We start from the raw sequence: 23,502 nt of genomic DNA on the forward strand, positions 1-23,502 counted from the left end.
AGGAAAAACTCAGATCTCATGGTACTTGGATATGGACACTTTGAGGGGCTTCCTGGACATCTGAATGGAGATGTTCAAAGGCATTGGATGGATGGATGGATGAGCTGAGATTTCAGGGGACAGGTCAGGATCAGGTAGGTGTGCAAACATGAGAGATGAGTACACAGCCGACGTTTCAAGTCTTGGGACTAGATGGGCTCACCTGAGCTAGAACTCAGAGAACTTGCTAACTGTTGAACGGATATTTAGGGATAAAGATTGGGCCGAAATAGGTCGGACTCAAAGCCTTCAGGCACAGAACTTGCAACATCCTTTCTGAACTTCAGGACAGGAAAAGGAAACAATTTTACTGAAGGAGAGAGAGAGAGATTGGGAGAAGGCTAAAGCCACCGAGAAAAAAAGAAGTAGCAAGAGAAGTGTTGGATAGAGGAGGGAAAACACAAAAGGGAGAGGCCAGCAGGGGATGGGGAAGAAAGGGAAGAAATGGGCAGGAGCCTACAGTTTCTGTCCAGGACTCCTTTGATCTTCCATTCTCCTGCTCTGTGATTTGTGTACTTACAATCACCCTCTGCCCGTTGAGTGCTTTTTTTAGTTTTGTTGACTACATTTTTTAGAATTACTGATAGAGCCCACTTTCTAAGGCCCTTTGGGAGCAATTTATTTCTATTTGGTATCAGGAATAGCTATCTTTTCTTGAGAAATGTAAAATAAATCCTGAGAAATCTAGGGGTCCCATAACTAACCAGGTTTTCTTTTTATGTATCAATGCTGGGAAGCTTAAATCCTCTTGAGTGACATTTTTGCATGAGCCTCACTTCAACTGCATTTTGTGTCCCAATCATGCTTGTCTTTTTCATTCATGTGTGCTTCTTGTTTCAATTTCTCTGCTCTTTTTAAGTATCCCTGACAGCTACACCCACTGCTCTCTGGAGCAAGGCAGGGAATAACAAACACATGCGGCATCTGAAAGAAACTTCATTTCAAATCATCTGTTCCATTACCCTTATAAACTCACTCGTCAAACATGCATCTCAATTTCTGGTAGAGAAATTATGTCACTCAGGTCCACCAAAGGATTATGCCCCACGTTTCCGCTCCGTCTTCCTTCCCCGGGAGAGAGAGTAAGTGAGCTCAGTTCTCCTTCCTCCAGTCACTCTATGAATGAGAAGTAGGATAAGTTTAACTCCTTATACCAGGAATAAAAGAGACCCAGATGTTGACAGCATACTTAGCATCACCTCTTTGGTCAAATCCAGACTAGTTCAGCTCCAACTGGAAAAAAAAAAAAAAAAACCAATGTAGTTACTTGCTTGTTTTAGCTTATAGCAGGAGTTCCAGCTTGACAGTCTAAGTTGCAGTTGACCTAGGATGTAGTTCTAAACACATATGGAGGACAGGTGGTCAGGACTGCCAAGGGTGTGTCCACGTAAGGACTACCGTCTGAGCCAAAGTCAGCTCACACCTGGACTAGAGGGGTCACAACAGACTGGAAATGAGATCATATCACGGAGTGTTTGGCATTAGTCATGACTGAAGACATCATTGCTACAAGCCCAAACAGGAAAGTAGTAGCCAAGAGCACCATACGAGATGGGCAACTTCTGGGGGACTCCCAGAATGAACAGAAAGACGTTTGCAGAAGCTGGAATTATTGCAACAGCAGGTGGGGGAAAAGCCAGAAAAATACGGTTTGTTATGGAATTATGGAGACCCAAGCTGGTTTGGCCTAGAGACATGCTGGGTAGAGACTAGTTTTAGAAAGAGTTGGACAATAGCAGCATAGACGGTGTTGATTTAAATCTGCTTCTGTTAGCTTCCATGAACACTGCAGTAAATTTCCTTCTAAAGCAGAAGAGGCCCTTGTAAACCCACTCACTGTTGGGAATGAGTAAGCTGTGTACTGGAGAAGGGAGATGTATCTCCAGGCATCGATCAGTCATTTGTGAACATTTATTAAGAACCGATTACAAGCGTCTACTGTGCTTGGGGCAGATCTACTTATAGAACAGAAGGTGGTTGTCATAGAAACGGTGGATAGCTACCGTCCTCTCTGGACCTGAAGGAGGAGCTAAAAGCCCTCTGTCCAAGTTATTGTCTCTAACCAAGAAGCCCAAGAGCTTCAAGCCTCTTCTAACACTGGATTCCTGGTTTTGTGCATGACTCTCCCATTTTCGTTCTGAAATGCACTGTGAAATCAGGGCTCTCCGGATGAAGAGGAAGACAGTGACCCAAGCAAGTGACACACCCCTCACGGTTTGTGTTGCCTTTTTTGAGCATGCAAATCTGCCCTTGTCTCCCCTTAAGCCTGGCTTGCACTGCAGAGAGCCCAAGAGGCTGAGGACTGAGGGCATCTGATACATGAGATGGACTAGGGTGAGTGGATCATGTAATATGCACTTCTCTGTTTGGTTCGCACTAAAGATTTTAAAAAGCCCAGAATCCCAAAGACAAATGGCAGAGACTAAGGACAGATGAGTGGTTTGTCACTTAATGTACCTGCCCTGCAAATTCCATCTCTACTACTTAATGATTTTTTGACACTAGGCAAATCCCTCAAGATGTCTCCTGTGTTAAATGTGGAAATCAGTTATAAGATCAGAGTTATTTGGAGAGCAATTGAGAAACTGCATGTAAAAGTTTTAGTTTTTGTTTTTTTCTTTCAAATATCAGGAATGAATGGCGTTTCTATCAGTTTCATGGAAAGAGGTTAGCATCCTCTCTTTGGCTGGGTTTACATTCATTCAGCTTTGTGCGCTCAGATCCTGGCACGGTGCCTGGTTTACTGTAGGAGTCTAGTAAATGTTTGAGAAAGGGTTGTAATCACTTCGCTAGTAATCTCTTTGGTATCTGATTCCAAGAATTGAAAGGAAAGGTCATCTCAAGGTCATTTGGTCTATACCTCTGCCTCTGGTCATACAGAAGGGGTGGTTTGGTGTAAAATGAAAGCTGCTCCAAGGATGTACATGTCCATGAATCTCACAGCTGATCAACAGGGGCTTTGGACAGAAGCTCCAATAGGACATAAGACAGAGGGGAACTGGCTTACTTTTAGATGAAGGACACCATTAGATCCATCTTCTTTAAAATAATACCCTCATCCTTATCTTCCTGGTGGTTTATGGGATAATGTCTCTAGAAGATTCCTATTGAAAATACAGATCTGTTCTCAAAATGGTAGCTTACAAAGCCATTAATAAGTTCCTGAACCAGCAGAGAGTAGGATTTGTAAGGTGGGGAGGAGGGATTGAGGGTAGAGTAGATTTGGGGTTATTTCTCGAGGACCATGAGTAAGCTGGCACGACTAGATGGGTCCCAGAAAAACTGGGGACAGGCCAAAAGCACTGGGGAGAAAAGAACTCAGAAAGTGTGAGATGGACATCTAAGGCAGATATGGCAAACTCTGCCATTTTGACCAAACTTTAAGGTAACGAAAAATTTCAAAGCATGGTTGACTTAATTTTCTCATGTAACTTTCCTGACTATCATATGATGTAGTCAAAGAGGGTCATGATCATCACCCCACAGTTTCAAGTGAGGAAACTGAGGCCCAGATCAGTCAAACGGTCTGTTTAACATCACTCAGATATGATGTAGCAGAAGTGGTACTAGAGTTTTGAGTTTATTTCTTTTGACTCCTGATTGAGCTTTCATTAAATTCTGCTGCCTCTCTGATTGGACAAGCGACCAACAATACAGTGACAATGAAATAAAAATAATATTAACAGCCCTCTTTGAGGATACTATTACTTTGTAGCAGGCATTGTGCTAAATATCTGAGGAACATTTTGTCATTTATTAATTATCCTCTGCATCTTACAGATGTAGGAAGTGAGTCACGGAGGGGAGAAATGACACACCCACACTCCCACCACTAGTGAGAGATGGAGCACGGACTCCAGTCATGGTCTGTCTGCTGTCAAAGTCTGGGAGTGCTCAGAACTCCTGCACTAAAGGATCTCTGGTTTGGAAAGATCTTAAAGGTAGCTTGGCATAATCATCCATCTAAATCCTTCTCTAATGTCTCCCCAAATGGTTCTCTATGTGTTTGGTTTAGAGACATCAATCTCCCTATTTCCTGGGCCAGCCTGTTCCATTTTAGGACAGTTCCTGTGATCATATTCCCAAAGGGGGAGATTTTCATTCTTTCAGCAGCTGCAGTGTTCCACAAGAACATTGTCACAGGCGAACACTCTGATAGCTTCCCTCGAGGCCAATCTAAGCCTCTTGAGATCTAAGGGCTGGCTGGTGCTGCTTTAGAGAAAGGGACCCAGGATTGTGTAACAGAGGATGAGAGAGGATGAGTCGCAGAGGGCTTGGAGGATGAGGGTATTAAAAGGGAGGAGAGAGGGGAGGGTGAGTGAAATGGTGGCGTGCTGGGGCTTCCTCAGGTATCTCCTCTTTATCTACCAGCCCCCGAAGCAAACAAAAACCTTCTGCGAAGTCTACAAAACCCTAAAACATGTGTTTGGGGTTTTACAGAAACCTTTGAAAGGGCTGGCCTGTGGATATTCCCAAATGAATAGAGACAAGGCTTGTATTCAGGAGAGCTGACCCCATGAGCACACTGCCCAGAGGAGCAGCAGACGGCTCTGGGAGGAAGTGGTCCTCGAGGGTAGAATGGGCGGCTGTGGTCCTCTAATTAGGTTTTATAGGCTAAGAGGCCTCAGTTGTTGCTTGAGTTACACTTATAAGACTTTCTCCAAATTACTGCACTCATGTTTTTTCTTTTAGCTGGACTGTTTCAAGTAGAGAAGAGGAAAATGAGTCTAGTAGACGCTTGACATGCAAATGAGAAACTTTCTGAGGCTTTCTCAAATCCTCATCTTCGTGCATCTTGCCATAGCCCGCGATCTCCTGCACACTGAAGTGCGGGTAATAGTATCTGCCCACCAGGGCTCTTTGTGAGGGAAAAGTGAAATCACGTACCAAGTGGAGCTACAGCTCCACAGAGAACCTGATGCCAGGCAGTCAGCTAAGCTCACTCATTAGCTAAATAACTTGCTTTTCAGAATATGATCCAAATTGGTGCTTCAGCAAACTTTTTTAAAAGATAGCATAACATGGCCTTTGGAGGGTAGTGTGAAAATAACTGAAACCCCAAATGTGAAAATTCCATGTGTCAAAAGTGACCTGTGTCAAGCGATGTATTCAGAGTATCTTCCTTATCCTCTGGGTTTGAAACCCTCAGGTCTTTACCTGTCGGCCATCAGTTTCACACTGAAAAGAGATGCACCGTCCAGAATAATAGTGCCCTCTTCTTCCGCCAGCTGTTTCTTCCAGCCAGTAATGATCTCATCTCTGAGGCTTAATGCTCCCTTCCACTGATTAATATCCAGGAGCAGGCAGTAACTATTGATTTGATCTCCACTCCTTGTCTCTTGTGCCATCAGCAGAGCTAGAAGGAGATGTCTAACTGTGGCGGGAGTCATGCTGAGGACTGAGGGAAGGGCTGGGACCAAAGATCAAAGCTTGGCTGGATGTCAGGTTTATGAGCTAAGATCATCTTGTTTCTGTCTTCCCGGGGGGGGAGGTGTGAGAGACAAGAACTCTACTCGTTTGATTAAAGAACATGAATCTTAACATAGAAAGAATGAGAGAGACTGGTATTGTAAATAATTTGGGTCATAAACACATTGTAAGCATCCGTGGGCGAGCCGGAACTCCGAGATTGCACGTTTATACCATCTACGTGAGCCCCTGTGCTCCCGGCATGGGATGATTGACTCTCCTTGGAAAGTGACCAGCTCAGGTCCCCCAGGCCTCTGAAGATAAGACAGTGGAAGCAATGACAAGAGGGGAGAGGCTGAGAAACTGCATTCCCAGGACGATCAGAGGGGATCAGCAGAATGGCTCAGGAATGTTGTTTCTTGCAGGAAAGACGTGGCATTATCTCAGAACCATCTGGTGGCAGCAGGAACGAGAAGGGGGAAGGAGGCTGTGAGCAGTGGTCACGTAGCCTTGTCTTACTGTTTCCAGACGCCCACGATCAAGCTATTTCCTGACAGCAGTGGGTCAGCTGATGGCCCAGGCTCAGGAAAATGGAGCTTCAAGGAATCAGAGAGATGATCTGCAGAGGCTGGAGGATTCCTCCAGCAAGAAACCTTAGAGATGCTAGCTGAAGCTTCCTGGAACATGGACAATGTCCCCAGACTTGCGGAGAGTATAGGGTGTTTTTGATCCTTCAGTGTGAGAACAGTGACTCAGACAGGCCGACTCGTCGGAGCCTCAGTGTCAGATGGCGTTCTTGGACACCAGGGCTTGACCGGGCCTGTATGTACGGCTTTTAGCCCACATTAGTGATTACAGAACTGTTGGATTAGTTCCCAACTTTAAAGTTTCAAGGTATTTCACACACAATGCAGGTTTCTGGCTCCTCTGATACATACGAAAATCTGGCAACTCTGAGCCCACATTCTCACTGAGCAACATTTGGCTGGGAAGCCAGGGATGAACGCTCCACTCCCCCACCTTCCCCATCTAACCACTTCACTTAAAGGCCCCGCAGGCATTTGCTTCATGACTCCTGCCCTAGAATGCAATGTCAGTGATAACAGGGAACTCAAGCATGGGTCCCGAGTGGACCTCTGTCCCCAGCACATATCCGCATAAGGCTGAGTAGTGCAGACGTTTAATAAATATTTCTTTAATAACAGACAGGGAATGAGGACAGTTCTGTCGAAGCAAAGCAGATCTGCATTTAAATCCAGGCTGTGTGATCTTGGGAAAACAATGAAACTTTCTGAGCCTGTTTTCCTCCTTTATGAATGAAAGATAAAAGTACTGACCTCATGGCACAGTCAGAGAGAAGGAATGCAAAATGCTTTGTGTAGTATTGCACTGAGCGAGCACCCAGGAAACATTTGTTGAACGGCTGAAACCATGTCCAGTCACGGGGTTGTGATCCATGGGCCTCCTTTGTTGGATAAAGTAGAAATTTGTTTCATTATTCAAGCATGGGAATTGCAATGAGCCAGAAAGGAATCACCAATGGTAACCAAAACAGCGGTTCTCATAGGGGTGAGGGATTGCTGGGCAGCGAAGGATGACTTGTGCCTCCATTTCATTGTTGACCATCAGGGCAACAGGCAGGGAGCTGCTGAATGAATTACAAGGGTAGAGGCGGGGGTGATGAGGACAGGCTTTGGAGATGTGCAGTCTGCGCCAGACACTTTGCGGGGCTACTAAATACATTTGAGACCTCAGTTTCCTCCACTGGGAAATGAAGATCATGATGCTCACTGTTTGGGTTTTGATCTGATTAGTGCATATGCAAATCCGTGTCATGTGCTTAACAGGCCAGCAAGCACCTGAGAGATGCCCGGCAAATGAGGTCCTGACTGATGTGGGAGGGAAAGTGCTGCTTTGAAGTCCACAGCCCTGAGTGCTGTTCTCTATTCCCTCACTTCACCGTGTGACCCCGGGCCATCCACCTTCCTGCCCTAGGACTCTGTTTGTGGCCACATGTGAGAGCAAGTTTGTGCCGTGGACACTGTTCAGTGCCACCCAAACCACCTTCAAAACAAAGGCATTCAGTGCCCCCAGCAGCTGGGAGTGTTGGTTGCTCATGGCCCCATGGCTGACTTCCCCTTGGAGAATTGCTCTCAGCCAAGTGTAACCGCCTCCTCCAGGATTCCACACACACTCCCTCTGCCTGTGGGTCATGCAGAGGTTCAAAGTACACAGAAGCTAATTTAGGACATCTCTGAAGGGCCAGAGTCAGCTCAATTCTCTGTTTCATAGTAATTCAGCTTCTCCCCCTGGTTCCCTCAACCCCTTATAGATGTTGCCAAGAATATCTCAGAATGTGTTTCCGGGGAATCTGACTAATGGCACTTTGGGTGATTTCAGCTCAGTCTCTCTCAGCTCACAATTGTTTGGCTTGCGGTATTGAGGGCTTAGATGACCAGAAGTTGGCCTGTATGATGAAGGAAGATCAAAGATATCTTCCTACGAAATCCTTAATATAGACTCTAGACAGTTCTATGAGAATCTTAAAATAATGTGTGATCAAGGCAAATATTTCCTGGAAGGCCCTGAGGATTCACGGAAGTGGCAGACCTCCTCATGTGTGGCTGGCGCAGGACTTGCAAGTTTGAGACACATACAGTGCAGCTCAGTCAGATGCACTTTTCAAAAGCTTACACAGAAACCTGGAGAGGAAATCCTGCCTCAGACCTGGGGGAATTGATCAAGGTTTTTTCCCCCAAATGCAAAGGCATGTTCTGCTAAGACTGTACCTTCTTGGCTGCCAACAGGAGGAACAGATTTTGGTATCTGTTGCCTCCCTTCTAGAGAGAAGAAATGAGGCAAATCAGCTGGGCTGGGAGAGGCAGTGCCATCCACAGCACCACCTCTTGGTAGCAGCTTTCTACCTAACATCAGGCCTGTCTGCTCCAGGACTTGTGAGGGGGGCCTGCCCTTTCCTGCAGAGAAGTCGGCATCCTGACCAATGCAGGACGACCCCCAGATACCGCTTCTGTACCCACAAGGGGACAGTGTGTTCCGCCCCGCAGAGCACAGGTCTAGGTCCCTCCAAGGACAGAGCGTGCAGAAGGAGCCACAGCGGCAGCTGGTGTTTGCACACGCCCTCCCTGGGGACCCAGTGCTCAGAGTCACGAGTCCTCCGTCTGGTTCAGAAGGGAAGATGTGGAGCTGAGAAGCTAAATTCGTCATTCACGGACTCCCACGAGAGGGAAAACACCCTGTCTAGACCCGCAGGAGGCCAGGATGCGGGGATGGTTTTAGGGTCTCAGCACATCAGGGGAAGAGGAGGAGGCCCTCCTCCAGAGAGTCCCGAGATGTCAGGAAGAGGCAAGGACATGTCTTGGAATCAGAAAACTGACTTCCTTGGGCAGGTTCTTTAACTCCATTTTATTTCCCCTTCTGTCCAACAGGGGTGCTAGTAAGGCTCCTGGCTTCACAGGCTGCTGTGAGGACTAAGAGAGGTCCCATGTCCAGGGCACTTAGCTCAGACCCGGGCCCTCGGCATGTACCTTCTAAGCATCACTGTCTTTAACCTCATTCTCCAAAGTGGCTGAGCTGAGACGTGCAAGCTGGAGGAATCTGGCTTCTAGGTGCCTTTAGGTCAAGTGTTTACCAGGAGTCGGTTTAAAAAGCCCTGTAACACAGAGTGACTCCTACCTGTAACTGTTATTGCATCCTGACTGGGTTGCCCTTCTGCATTTAAAGTCTGAATCACCATCATCAATAGAAAACAACTCTCTCTCCCTTTGATTTGTTGAGAGTGCACTGTGTGTCATCTCATTAAATCCCCATGCTCACTAGTGAGTGGGGCAACTCCATCACATGGAATGAAAGTCTCATGGAAAGGGAATGCTAGAAGAGAAGAAGAAAAATGGAGTAGAAGCAACATAGTAGTAAAAAAAAGATTTATTCAAGAGTACATATGGGACCCCCACCCCTTGCCCCCGTGACCCCTAACCACTGGGGTGCACTCTCTGGGGCCTAAAGGTATTTCAGTAACAAGTAGTGAGAGCTGGCCACCGCTCACACTCACGTTAGGCAGTCCTGAACTAGCTCCTTGTCAAAGCTCTTGTGTTTTGTTATAAGACACCTGCAATATCCTTCTTCATATCTCTGGGCCAGGAATGTGCTTTGCCAATGAACACAAACTTCAGCTCTTATCCCTTGACTCTCCTAGACATGGGAGTTCACCTTTTTAATTAAACTGTTCAGCTCAGAAAAATCCGGTTTGTCTGTGGGAACACAGAAGGGCCGCTTTGTGAGCATTTCTCAGAAGCTTGCTTGGGGTTTTCCCTAATCAGAGCCAGAGCTCTCTGTGATACATTCCATTTCTGTGGGATAAGCCAGAACCCTCCCAGATTTCTTTTGCTTTGGAGAGGTCCCTAAACACAGGAACTGCCTGTCTGCTGCCTGCCTTTGCTTTTTCCCTCTCTCTCTCTCTCTCTTTTTTTCCCCTCCCATCAATTTGTGTGTGTGTGTGTGTGTGTGTGTGTGTGCACGTATTTTAATTCAAACTTACTTCCAAGTCTTGGCTTTATCCCTGTATGTGCCCTTGGGCAAGTTAACCTCTCTGAGTCTCAGTTTCCCTCTCTAAAATGTATAAAGTGATGTCCAGCACTCCTTTCAGCCCTAAAATCAATTTTAACTCTAAAACTCAGGATCGTAAATAAGAGCTTGGGCATCGGAGTCAGTGGGACTGAGTGCGACTCCCACTTACTTTGCCACTTACTCCATGGCCTTGGGTGCACGTTCTTTGGGCCTCAGTTTTTCCAACGTGGAGCTAGAACGGACCTTCTACGGTAAGAGGATTGGCTGTGGCAGTGGCACTGGGTACCCTGACTATGTGCCTGATTCCGCTCTAAGTTCTTTACGTGTGTTGACTCATTTAATTCGCACGGTATCTCTGTTACAAGACATTTCACTTTGTGAGTGTCTCTGCTCGTTTTTCTAGCTCGATGAGAGTTTTTCTTTGCTTATTTTAAACTTAATTCCATCACTCCCTATTTTTGATCTACTTACAACTAAAACACCAGTGGCTTCTCTGCCTTCATTCAATATGTTCTTCAAAAATATATTGTCAAGTCTGCGGCTAGGAACACAACATGAAGGAAATAGTGCTAAGCGTTTGTACGTTATAATGGGAGACTGTTTCTGAAATATACAAATGGCTGAAGGCAACACCGGACAAACGAAATCTGAGTCTTCGAGGGTAGGGCCAGATATTAATTTTTTTTTTTTTAAGTTTCCCTGTTTATTCTAACAGTCGACCAGGACTGAAAACCACAGACCTGTGTCACAGGTCTAGGGACACCTTTATAGACTAAAAAGCCAGGAAGGGATGTGGGTAAGGTGGTTATCACCAATGACTCCATCTTATCAACGCACCCACATTTCTGCAATTAACCTAATTGTCAATCTCCCTGTAAAATCAGAATACATTATTTTTAGCACGTTCCTAATCAGGCTGCTCCAGTAACCCTCTCAGGCAAGTGCTGGCTCCCAGTGATGACCATTTTCATGCCAAGATGTTTAGAAATCCACTCTAGGGTTTTGCCCAAATCAATGGCACAGGCTTATCATTTCTGAAGTCCAGCTTTTTGAAAATGAGACATTTTGCTTATTTCCAGTCTTCTGGAGCCTTACTCTATACTTGTCAAAGATAATTTAAAAAATGTTTCCGTCAACAGACTTGCAACTTCCTCAGCCCTATGGGCTATAGCACCTATGTATTCAAAGGCTAATGGTTAATTAAAGAAACTCTGCGACTTTTCTGTTCCTTGCCTGTTTCAGGTTATGCATGCATGGAAACCCTGGGGGTAGCTGGCACTGAGAGCTCACAACAGCTAGCTCTCTCTGAGGGAATCCCCTTCACAAATCCTCTCTTAATCTGCAGCACCCCAGCTATTCACCCCTTAGTGTGTTTGAGTCATCCAGAGAGCTCCTGACTGCTGCTGTTTGCAGGGCTTCTCAGTGGATGGACAGACTCCAAATTTGCTTCAGTGTCTAAGATCTAATCTATCTTAATGCTTCAGTTTGCATTCTCTTACATTACTGAGGTGATTGGGTTAATAGCCCATTTATCAAACCTGGTGAATGAATGCAAAGCCCCAAACTGCCCACTTGGTTGTTTCCGTAAAGGTCTAGTGCATAGCCAACTGGTATTCTCCAAAATATCCCGCTGTGTCCTGGAAGCCTGATTGAACAGAGCCTCTGTGTTGGCTGTCAGTTCCCTGTGCTGAGAGTTTTCACAGTACACAGAAAACAGGTCACAAATCTGTTGTGGAAAGATGAAATCAACGGGTCTTTCCTTCCTTCTCACTTTAAGGTAATTTTATTCCATCCTTCTCACTTTAAGGTAATTTCACTTTTATTATCCCATCATTATATTCCCAAATTTCCTTTACATACGAAGGCAGTTTGTAATTACGGAGTCTCTCATGTGCTAGATTGTTTAACTTTAGTTCCTGCAATCCTCGCAAAATCTCTGGAAGGTGAGTGCCGTTTTGTCTATTCTAAGGCTTGGGAAGCAAGCTGAGTTTCTGAGTTATTAAGTAAACTGCCTACCTTCTGACAGACAGCAAGTGGCAGATCTGAGACTCAATCTTGGATCAATCTGAGCCACTTTGCTTTCTGTAGCCTCAGTTAGAACGGCCACCTCTGGCCTGTCCCAGGCCCACATCATTAATGGACAACAATACTTATTTCTACTGGATCCAGATCCACCCACAGAGCCCCTAGCACATTATTACTATCCAGAATTGGCAGGCAAGGGGCAGACTGTTTGTCATCTCTTCACAGCATGATGGGTACTGGCGTATAAACTGTATCCTAAACAGATCACTTAAATTTTTAGTCTATCAAAAATTCTTAATTCCTTTTAACCAGATCTCTCTCCGCTCTCTTAGCTCAAAGACTAATCTTATGTGTGCACATAATGCTCTGCACACTCTGGCCCCTTCCTAGCTTTCCGACTTTATCTTGAATCTCTTTTCCCCTCTATTTCTGTCCTCTAGACACAGTGTGACTCTTTCAGTTCCTCAAATAGTTTATGCTCCTTTGCCCCTCAGGGCCTTTGCACATGCTGCCCTTTCTCTCTGTAACATTTATTCTCTCCTTCTTTACCTGGTAACTTCTCTTCTTCCTTTAGACCTCTTCCTACTGTCTCTCAAGCCCCAGCTAGACCAGATCAGAGACCCATCTATCACTTTGAGCACTATAGAACTTTTTTTTGTGCAGCTGATCAAATTCCTCATCTGTAAAATCCCTCCCTCACAGAATTGCTGGGGAGACATGAAGGCTAATGAATCTGAAGCACCGACCCAGCACAGAGACTGGCCTGTTGTACCAGAATTCTTCCTTTCCCCGGGGGAACACGGCATACTTGGGAAAACAATAGTGAGTTTCTTCAATCAATTTATATGATTAAAATAGCTGGCATTATGTCATGGCCCATGGTTCTAAATATTCCCCCCATATTAACCCATTTTAAACTCACAAGAGCCCTATGAAGCAAGCTCTAATATTAACAGCCTCATTTTACTTATGAGGAAACTGAAGTTCAGAGAGATTAAGTAACTTGCCCAAAGTCACACAGCTGATCATGATTGGGCCAGGATTTAAACGCAGTCAGCTTATACTCTTAGACCACTACACGATACTAACTCTTGGCTGGAAAATTAGCAAGGAATCATAGGCAGTGGAAAGATCATTAGCTTTGAAAAGAGAAAAATCTCCCGGTTTTACTATTCGCTGATCATGCCCCCGGCCTCCAGGGTGAAAGGCAAGTGAGAGGACGGGTGTGAAACCCCTGTATACCCTGGGCATCTGACAGACAAAGGCTGGCCCTTTCCTTTCATGACAATCAGTCTAGCGCAATTTCTCTTTCTTCTAGAAATATGTAAACTTTGAGTTTTCTTGGCGATAACCAGGACTGGGTAAAGAGAACGCTGGCCATTGTCCTGCTCCAGAGTTTCTCAGATAAAAACTGTTGACGCTGAGCCCACACGCAGCTGGAAATTCCCAGCAGGATAACGGCATAGGCTCTCACCCAGCACAGATTTCCCCTGAATTCTACAGGGTTTCAACACATCGGAGGCTCTTAGAGAGCAAAGCCTGAGTTTCCAGAAATGCGGAGCCCAGCATGGGGGAGGGGAGCACTGCTCCTTTGAATAGGAGGGAGTCTTGGTGATTGAGTTTAGCAAACAGGGCTCCAGCCAAGCTGCCCCTGCCCTTTAGAACTGTCATGAATGTCTCTCTAGGAACCTCCTTCACATAGCAACATCCAGAGTGGTGGTTTAAGAGAAAAAAAAATTTTCTGACATCTGCTCAGTGAACCCTCCGGGTCCTTGGTACCTGGCCAGGCTTCCTTCAGCTCCAGGAACTCCCTGGGGGTGAGAAGCACACAAGGATTTCTCTGATCAGGGCTTTCCTCTGAAGTCCCATGTTTTGCTAGGCAGTGGACTCTGTCCAAAGGGTGCCTGTGACTTGCCGCAGTCCCGAGCCCAGGTATGGCACATTGGGCAATGTCCTGGCCTGGGTCAGCTTGCCCTGTAAAACAAGGACCACATTTCAGGTCTGCAAGACTGAGGGGAGAGGAGCCGGGGCCCCTGTCAGCAGGAGTGCAGAGGCCGTGGCACCAGGCTCGTGAAGACTTGGGCCTGGGAAGGCAGCACAGGCTGGGGGAACCCTCACCGCTGGAACAGGCAGGAGGTAAACAGGATTCTTTGCCTTAAGATCTTACACAAGTGACTTAGCCTCTCTGAGTTACAACTTTGCCAGTGAGAGATCTTAATGCCCTCCTCACAGGGCCCCGGGGAAGATTAAGAAGGTAATTTAGAGAGTAAAAGCATGAGGCAGAAACTCAATCGGTAGCTTTTCACTTATTCCTTTCCTCTTCTCTTCTTTTTTTTTTTTTTTTTTAAATGGAGGTACTGGGGATTGAACCCAGGACCTCGTGCATGCTAAGCACACACTCTACCACCGAGCTATTTCCCTGCCCCACTTCTCTTCTAATATAAATGCAAATAATGGATCTGGCTCCCAGGAAGATGAAAAGAGAAAGAAAAAATAATAATTCAGTGCTACTCAGACTCTACACAAGGTATCATTTTTTCTTCTCCAAACGCTACAAGTTGGGGATTATTATTCACCCCATTTTACATATGAGAAAACTGAGACTTGGAGAGGATAAGTAACTTGCCCATCAGCACTAGGAAGCAGTGGAGCTGGGACATGAACACAGGCCTCCCATCCTAAGCTCACCCACCACCCAGGCATGTCTGACATCCATGAACTGAGCTGGCCGCTCTCGGCCCAGCAGCTGGGGCCAGGCCTCCGTGCAGCCCTCCTGGGAGATTTTTCTCACAGCTGAGAATTCTTCTCAGCAAAGTTCTGCCACTTCCTCTCTTGGTTTAGTCTCAACTTCACCCTTTTCTTTTGCAGCTGTAGAGTAGCCCTGTTAGCCATCCACTCTCAGCCACACGAGGAGAAAACGCACACTAGGGCAGGAATACGGGCTTGGCGATCTAGACACTCCTACTGAGAATGTCCAAGTTAGTCCGGGCCAGTCCAGGCCTGAGGCTGGAGGCAGCTGATGAATCTGGCTCTGGTCCTTCAGGACGTGCTTCTGTTCTCTGGGCCAGTTCACCCGCCTCGGTCGGTGACTGCTCATCCTCTGTCCGGGCCTGGGCCTTGCTTTGTCAGTTTCCTTCCCCCTCCCATTGCCCAACCCTGCTTTCCACTTCCCGCAGTCCTCGGGTCTTGGTGATACCCTCCACTTTGGAGTTTTAAGGTGTCGAGAAGGAATGGCCAGAGCTTGAGATGAATGGGAAAATTGCCACTGGCCTTTCATGTTCCCAAAGCACCAGGGCTGCAACAGGGTCCTTAAATATAAAAAGCTCAGTTTCCAGCCTTTCTCTGCTGCTACATAGGTCCATTTTCTTACCCTGTAACACTGTCCCTAGTCTTAATTCTTATAGTCTTACCATAATTTTAATGACCCAGAGGTTCATGTTGTTCATAACTTTTTCTTTCAAAACTTCTTCAGCTATTCTCACTGCTTTGTCCTTTCAGATGAATTTTAAAATCAGTTTGTTAAATTTCCCTCCCAAACTACCATCGATTCTTTTTTGAAATTACATGAAGTTCATACATGAACTTGAGGTGAGTTTAGATTATTATGATATTGAGTTTACCACCCAGGAGTATAGTGTATATTGGCACCTAGTAAAGTCTTCCTTTATGCCCTTCGGTAAAATCTCCAATTTTTTTCTTATAGTGCCTATCTATTTCCTCTTAAGGATGTTCCTACATATTTTTAAATACTTTTGCTATACTCTTGTAAGTGCAATTATATTTTTCATTACACTTCCTCTGTGGTTGTTATTTCATGCTGCTTATTTAGCTTTAAACATTATTGTTTTCATACTGGTCATTTAGCATTAAATAATCAATGGTAATAATTTAGCTTTAGGTGAGAGCATACAAATCATACGTAAATAGCATTTCTTCTCTCTTAGTGGTGCTGGGCAGCAGGGCATTGGTTTTTTTAATTTATTTTTAAAACTTTTTGTTGTTGAAGTATGGTTGGTTTACAATGTTGTGTTAATTTCTGGTGTATGGCATAGTGGTTCAGTTTTATTTACATATATAATACATATATATATATATTCCTTTTCATATTCTTTTTCATTATAGGCTATTACAAGCTATTGAATATAGTTTCCTGTGCTATACAGTAAGACCTTGTTGTTTATCAATTTTATATATAGTAGTATGTATCTGCAAATCCTGAACTCTGAATTTATCCCTACCCTCTTCCTCCCCTGCTGGTACTAACCATAAGTTTGTTTTGTGTGGAATACTACTCAGCCATAAAAAGAATAAAATAATACAGTGACATGGATGGACCTGGAGATCATCACACTAAGTGAAGGAAGCCAGAAAGAGAAAGACAAATACCATATGAGATCACATATATACAGAATCTAAAAAAATACACAAATGAACTTACTTACAACACAGAAACAGACTCCCAGACAGGACATTCAGTTTTATTCCTGCTCCTAAGCTCCAGCCACCCATCACATGTCCAGCGTTCATCCGTGCACACATTGGGTGCCCTCCATTTGCCCAGTGCTGTGCTGGGCACTGGGGCCCAGCAGCTTCTGACTTAAAGTCACCTTTCCAAGTTTGTCCTTCAGAGCCCTCTGCCTGCTTCAGCCACAGTGAGAGGTGGGGTGTGTGTGTTAATAACCTTTTCTGGCAGCCTTGTGACGCTCCCTTGGAGGCTTCCCGGATTTGGCAGCGTGGGCTTCCATTTTAATTAGCTTCTCAGGAGGTGTTTGCACAATTCATAAGACAAACAAGCCTGCTTTAGAAGCGAGAAGCCCAGCGCCTAGTGGCCTGGTCTCCTGAGTAAAAGCTCCTGAGAGCAGTGTTTCTGGGAAGGGTGATCTGAACTGTGATGGGGGAAATGGTGGGTTTGGCTCAGCTCATCTTCACAGTCCATCAGAGGCTTGACTGTTTCTGGAAGTGAGCCGCATGCTAAGCCCTGTAAGAGACCCAATAGGAAAAAAAATCAGTAACACTGACCCTGTCTTTATTTCAGATTTTAATGTTGTTTTTTTAAATTATTGACTTAGGCTCTCATTTTGATTTTTGGAAATATTTTATTAACATGTGTGTTTCTATTATTAATTTACTATTTATTTCTACTGCTGAGGATTTTGTTTTGGTTTGGTTTGGTTTTTTTGCACTCTCTTAAATCTTGCAGCTGAGTCGAGGGCCTTCCTCTCCTCATCCAGGACCTGACCCTCCTGGGAATGCCTCCGGAGTGCCAGTGAGTTGAACGGTGGGTCCCTCAAAGATGTTAGCTTTATAGCCCCGGAGTCAATAAATGTGACCTGATTTGGGAAAAGGGTCTTTGCAGGTATAATTAAGGATCTCAGGATGAGATCCTCCTGGATTATCAGGTGAGCCCTACAACCAGTGATGGGTGTCCTGATAAGAGAGAAGCCGACACAGAAGAGAAGGCAGTGTGAAGACAGAGGCAGAGACTGGAGCTGCGAGAGCAGGAGCCCAGGAGCGGGCAGCAGCTGGGAGAGGCAAGGAGGATTCTTCCTCAGAGCCTTTGGAGAGAGCACAGCTCTGCCAGCAACTTGATTTTAGAATTCTGGCATCCAGACCGTGAAAGAACACATTTCTGTTGTTGTAAGCCACCAAGTTTGTGGTCACTTGTTATGGCGGCCCTTGGAAACTATTACCGCTCCGAAAGCAGGTGTGTCGGTGATAAGTTTGTAAACCAGGTTGAGAAGAAAGCTCAACCATCAGGTCCAAGCCAGGGCAGCTGCAGCTACTGCCACGTGTGTGGAGAGAAATAGAAGCAGAAAATAAAAAGTTAAAGACAGTTTCTGGTGGGCTAAATGTGCGTGTGTGTGTACGTGTCTGTTGACTTGTCAAATATTTGAGTACGTTCCATTTGCCAACCCTTTGTGTAGGTAGCACGTGGCCCCACGCACACGTGCATGTGGCTGCCAAGCACAGACATGCATGATTTCAATCAAACCTTAAAAGACAGACTAACTTATGAAGCAACTGCAGAATTCTAATCAGCTTTTCCCAGAATACTTGCCACATCTCTTCCAGCTTCTTAAGGAGACCTAGCTAAAGCTTCTCTCTGTGGTTTCATAACACCTTCTGTTTTCTGCTAACATGGTACTTTCCCCACTGTGTAGTAAGGAAAGATTCCCTTACCTGCCTCCTACCCCCATTAATGGTGGGCTCTGTGAAGTCAACCTGTTTCCCGTGCGCTCTCTCTCCTTCTCTTTCTCTCTCTCTATGTGTATATATATATATATATATATATATATATATATATATATATATATATATATATATATATATATATATTTAGTTAGTTAATTATTATTATTATCATTGAATATAAAGCTTTTAGCAATGTAGCATTCTTATACATTCTTCAAAATACATTGGTAACAAACTGTACTTCTGGAAAAATGATGGAGTCGAAATGGTATAAAAAGTTGTTAGCTTTAAGCTAGGTAAATGTTAAAGGTTTGTTGTCAAAAATGCTGACATTGGTTTTGATCTAAAGATGTCCTTTTTTACATACACACATAAGAAAAGCCTTACAAGAGTGCACTTTTATTTCTTCACTCTCGATATTTGTTACTATAGTTGTCATTCATTTTACTTTTACATATCTCAGAAACTCCATGCTACATTGTTTTCATTTTTGCTTAACGAGGCAATTAGCTTTTAAAGAGGTTTTTTTTTTTTTTTTAAACAAGAAAAGAGTATATATTTAATGGTATACTGACCATTTCTGGTGCTCCTCATTTCTTGGTGTAGAGCCAAGTTTCCATCTGGTTTCCTCTTCCTGTTGCGTGAGGATTTCCTCTAACATTTCTTGCAGTGTGAGTCCATTGGCCAAGTGATCTTCCACCTTTTGTATGTCTGAAAAAGCCTTTGTTTCTGCTTCATATTTGAGAGGTCTTTCCACTTGGTGTAGAATTCTTGGCTAACAGTTTTTCTTCCAGTACTTTAAAGGTGTTGTTCCATTGTCCCCTTGCTTCCATTATTTCTGACAAGAAATCTGTGCACATGTGTATCTTTGCTCCCCTGTACATAACCTGGTTCCCAGTCCCACCCACTTTGGCTGCTTTAAAAAAATCTTTTTAATCACTGGCTTTAAGCAATTTGATTATGATGTGCTTTGATGTTGTTTTCTTCAAGTTTCTTGTTCTTGGGCCTTGCTGAGCTTCTTATATATGTGGGCTTATAGTTTTCATCAAATTTGGAGATTTTCCAGAATTTATTTTTAAAAGTATTCTAATGACCCCCTCCCCCTCCCTCAGGGAATCCATCCACATATGATTAGCCCCTCTAGGTTCCCAAAGCGCAGTGATGAGTTGTTCATTTCTTTTTTTTTTTTTTTCTAATTCTCCTCTTTTTGTGTTTCATTTTGAATACTCTCCATCACAGTCTTTAAGTTTATTAATCTTTTCTTCTGTAATGTCTAATCTGCTATTAATCCTATGTAATGTATTTTTAGATCTTTCTTATCTCTTCTTAACATTTTGAACATAAGGAATCCAGCATTAACTGTATTCCTATCTCCTAATTCTGATATTTCTGCATTTCTTCATTGTGGGTTATAGTCTCTTACTTCTTTCCATGCCTGACAAATTTTCAATAGATGCCACACATTTTGAATTTTTCCTTGTTTGGTGCTGGATACTTTGTATTCCTATAAATATTCTTGAGCGTTATTCTGTGATGCAGATATTTGAAAACACCTTCTATAGTCTTTCTTTTAAGATTTATTAGATGAGACCGTAGCAGTGCTGCAGTCTAGGCTGATTATTCCTCACACGGCGCAGTTTCTTCCTGAGTACTCTAATGCCCCATGAATCATGAGATTTTTTCCAGTTTGGCTGGTAGGTATATGCACTCTTTCCAGCTCTATGTGAGCACAGGGCACTGCTACCTCTTATCTGTTCCAACAATTCTTACCCTTGTCTTGGGTTGTTTTCTCATAGGTCTCTGCTGATCAACAGTCTCCCATAAGCTTGAGAAGGGCTTTCTTCAGAAGTCTGAAGTTCTTTCTCTGTGCAAGTCTCTCCTTTCTGGTACTCCATCCTGAGAACTCTAGCCACCTTGTTCTCCCCTGACTCTCAGTTCTGCCTCTTCAACTCAGGGAGTCAGCTGGGCTCTTCTTGGGTTACTTGGCTTGGAAATTCTCTCATGGGAGATTGTTGGGCTCACCTCACTTGTTTGCTGTTTCTCAGAGATCACTTTTCTTCATTGACTAATACCTAGGGTTTTGAAAACCATTATATTATAATTTGTCAAGTTTTTTTTTTTTTTTTTGGTGGTTTCAGGCAGGATGATAAACCTAGTTAATTTACATTAACTGGAAGTAAAAGTCTGAGACTGCCTTTTCAAATTCCAAACGTTCCAGCTCCTGATAAAGTCTGATTCAGAATTTGTATTTTGCAAAAGCAAGGTATTCTGATGGCTATGCCTTCTTGTAAACCAGAGGACTAGGTCTTTGATCTTCAGAGTATTGACCATGTACCAGAATCATCTGGGAGCTTGCCAAAAATACAGACTCTTCATGCCTCACCCAAGAGCTATTGATTCAGAAGCTGCATTTTAATAAATTCCCAGTCAATTTGTATGTACATTCAAGTTTGAGAAGTACCAGACTGGCTAATTTCAAAGTTCCCTTCTAACTAAAGCTCTTTGTGCCTGTGAAATGGATAAGATGGTTTCTAAGGGAATAAGGTACATTGTGGAATAGTTGTAGTACGTTAGACATACATTTCTAGGGTAGTTTTGTCATATTAACTACAAAAGACCTAACAAAGGGAAAAATAAAAGTGATAACAACATAAGGACAAATACTTGACTGACATTTATTTTTGCAATTACTTGATTATTGTTTCTTTATACGGTTTATGTATTTCTTTTGTTTTTCACCAGTCTATCCCAAGAGCTCAAACAGTGCTTGGCATGTGTCAGGCATTCAGTAAACAGCTCTTGACTGACTGATTGATCAACAGACTGAAAGGGTAGGCACACTGTCAGGGTGGGTATTTATATGCCTCTGAGAGGGACAATTTAGACCCAGAGAGCTCAAAAGGGGCAGAAATAATTTGACTCAGAGGAGATGGCTCACACTACTGGAGAAACATTAAATTCAAGAGAATTTGATAAAGGAGGCTGTCAGAAAGTTTTTCCAATAATTCAGTAAACATTATAACTAAGGACGTAATGAAGGGTACAGCAGTTCCATGTATTTGCAAACAAAAAGGAAGAGCTTGTTAAGGAGGAAACAGCAGGCAGTTTTGGAGAAGGAGACCGTGCCAACTCCAAATTCACAGTAATTGAGGAAACAAGCCCCTGGGCAGTGGCTTTGCATACAGGGAGAGCCAGACTTTCAGGCCCTGTAGGTCTCAGTTGGCGTCTCAGCTTTTCATCTGTCCGGTGGAATGACTTGAGGCACTTCCCTAGTTTTCTCAGAGCCTCTGTCTTTACAATAGAGCTGGTGGAGATGATTGTGGTCTTGGTAGTGGTGATGCTGTCAAAGCTGACGGCACATAATTTGCATCTCAAGGAGTCTTTGTGATAATCAAATGCAGTGATGTCTATGAACAGCTACTGTAATGTTTATAAAGTGCTATACAAATGGTCATTATTCCTGGATTTTAGAAAGGAAATGAAAAAAAAAAAAAACTCAGTTGAATGCACAAGGATGCTCGGAAGAGTTCAGTTTGTAACATAATAGGTATTTTAAAAAATGGTAAGAACAGGAACAACTTTACCAGAATGAATATAAAAGTTTGAGACTGTAAGAGACAAGTCAAGAAAGTCATTTAATGAATATGCTTAGCAAGCAAATGATGAGAATAAGCTAGGAAAATTGCCAGGGATAATAGAGGGAAGTCTTCAAAACGCTGATGAAAATCAAGCCAAAGAAAACACACACAATCAAGGAAGGACAGGGAAGTCTTACCGCTTGGTCAATAGTGTAGAAGTAATACACTTCACCGGAAAACTCTAATCTGATCATTCTCACTTCCTATCTTCTCTTTCTTTCCTACTTGCCCATCTTTCTATCCTATGAGGGAGAATGAACTTCATGCTGAAGAGGGAGAGAACAAATGGTGTTTGTGTTGTAAAGGAGATAAAAAAAAAAAAAAAAAACAGTCAAAGAAATAGAAACTCCCAGCATCCAACTTCTCATCTCGTATTTGAACTTCCCCTGTGAAGGAAAAGCCAGGCTGGGCTAACAAGATAACTCACAAATCTAAGTATCGGAATACTGATCTGAGTTCTGCTGGACTAACTCGTAAATCTAAGTTAATTAGTGTTGGTTTGCTGTTCATGTTTTTTGCTAGCCAGCCGGATTTTCAAAGAGATATATCTGGCTTTGGAATGTTGGTTTGCTGCCTCCCTGCCTCCACTTTTGTGATAATGATGCTGCTAAAGCTGTTCCATGCCTATTGGCCGAATACCCCAAGCTTGTACTTAACCCTATAAAACCTCACGCGCACGTCTTGGAGGTGCTCAGAGCTTCAGAGCAGAAGACCCTCTGAGCCCGCCGGCGTAATACATCTGAGTACTCCAACCCTCCGAGTGGTGCTTGTTTCTTGGCTGGCCTGTCGTTTCTGTAACACCCCCTTTGCATCAGCCTCAACAAGTAAAAGTCTCCTTGAACACCCCACTTCTAATGTCTTCATCACATCTTTGATCATATTATTCCATCTTCGGGCAGCAAGAACAATTAGAAAATCTACTTTGTCATAATTCTGAGTCCAAAAAAACCTTCCTATATCTTCCATTGGCTTGGGTCCCACACTTACTATAATTAAGGACACACTAACTTTCTTTCTACATAAAAATTACTTAAACATTTTTAAACATTGCTTCTATTTCTCTTCTCCAAGTAGAGTTATCATTTCTTCAGGCTCAATTTTCCCCCAACAATTGGATGGTTGAGTGTCTTTAGTATCCTCTGAAAGTGTTTTAATTGGATTTTAACCAAATATTCTGCTTGGTTAAAAGACATAGTAAGTGAGAACAGGCTAATATTCTTTTGTTAAAAGAAAATCAAAGATACCAGAAGAAGGAACTCTTTCAACTTTCCTTCACTGAACTCACAAGTCCACGTACACCTGTACCCCTCCTTTTTTGGTAAACTGGAGGACGTGGCCCTTCTTCTAAGAGTAATTCCCCCAGCGGGTTTTGGACCACATCACTTCTGCCCCCCGAAGCAGACGTTATCAGTGGTCCCTCTCTGTTCCTTCCCTCAGCTCATCTCAATCTTCCTCTTTGTAACTGAGCTTCCTGTCTGGTCTCACTGCCTGCATTTTTTCACCTCCTCCTTGCTCTTTAGTCACTGAAAACTGGCAATTGGGCCGTCACTTCACTGGAAATGATCTCTCTAAGTTCATCAGTCATATCCGTAATTCTAAGTAAAATGAATAATTT

The 23,502-nt window shown here is 43.8% G+C and overlaps 1 long non-coding RNA gene across 1 annotated transcript; it reads right to left on the reverse strand.

Annotated features, from left to right (window-relative positions):
• Positions 1-948: 948 nt before the first annotated feature.
• LOC135322822 (uncharacterized) lies at positions 949-16,694 on the reverse strand. Its single transcript, XR_010383725.1, has 4 exons — positions 16,496-16,694; positions 13,837-14,031; positions 1,239-1,272; positions 949-1,155 (listed from the first exon to the last, which is right to left on the reverse strand). It is a non-coding gene; the product is annotated as an uncharacterized LOC135322822 (long non-coding RNA).
• Between the last annotated feature and the right edge of the window lie 6,808 nt (positions 16,695-23,502).

The sequence above is a fragment of the Camelus dromedarius genome, chromosome 14, assembly GCF_036321535.1.
Source record: "Camelus dromedarius isolate mCamDro1 chromosome 14, mCamDro1.pat, whole genome shotgun sequence".
NCBI lineage: Eukaryota > Metazoa > Chordata > Mammalia > Artiodactyla > Camelidae > Camelus > Camelus dromedarius.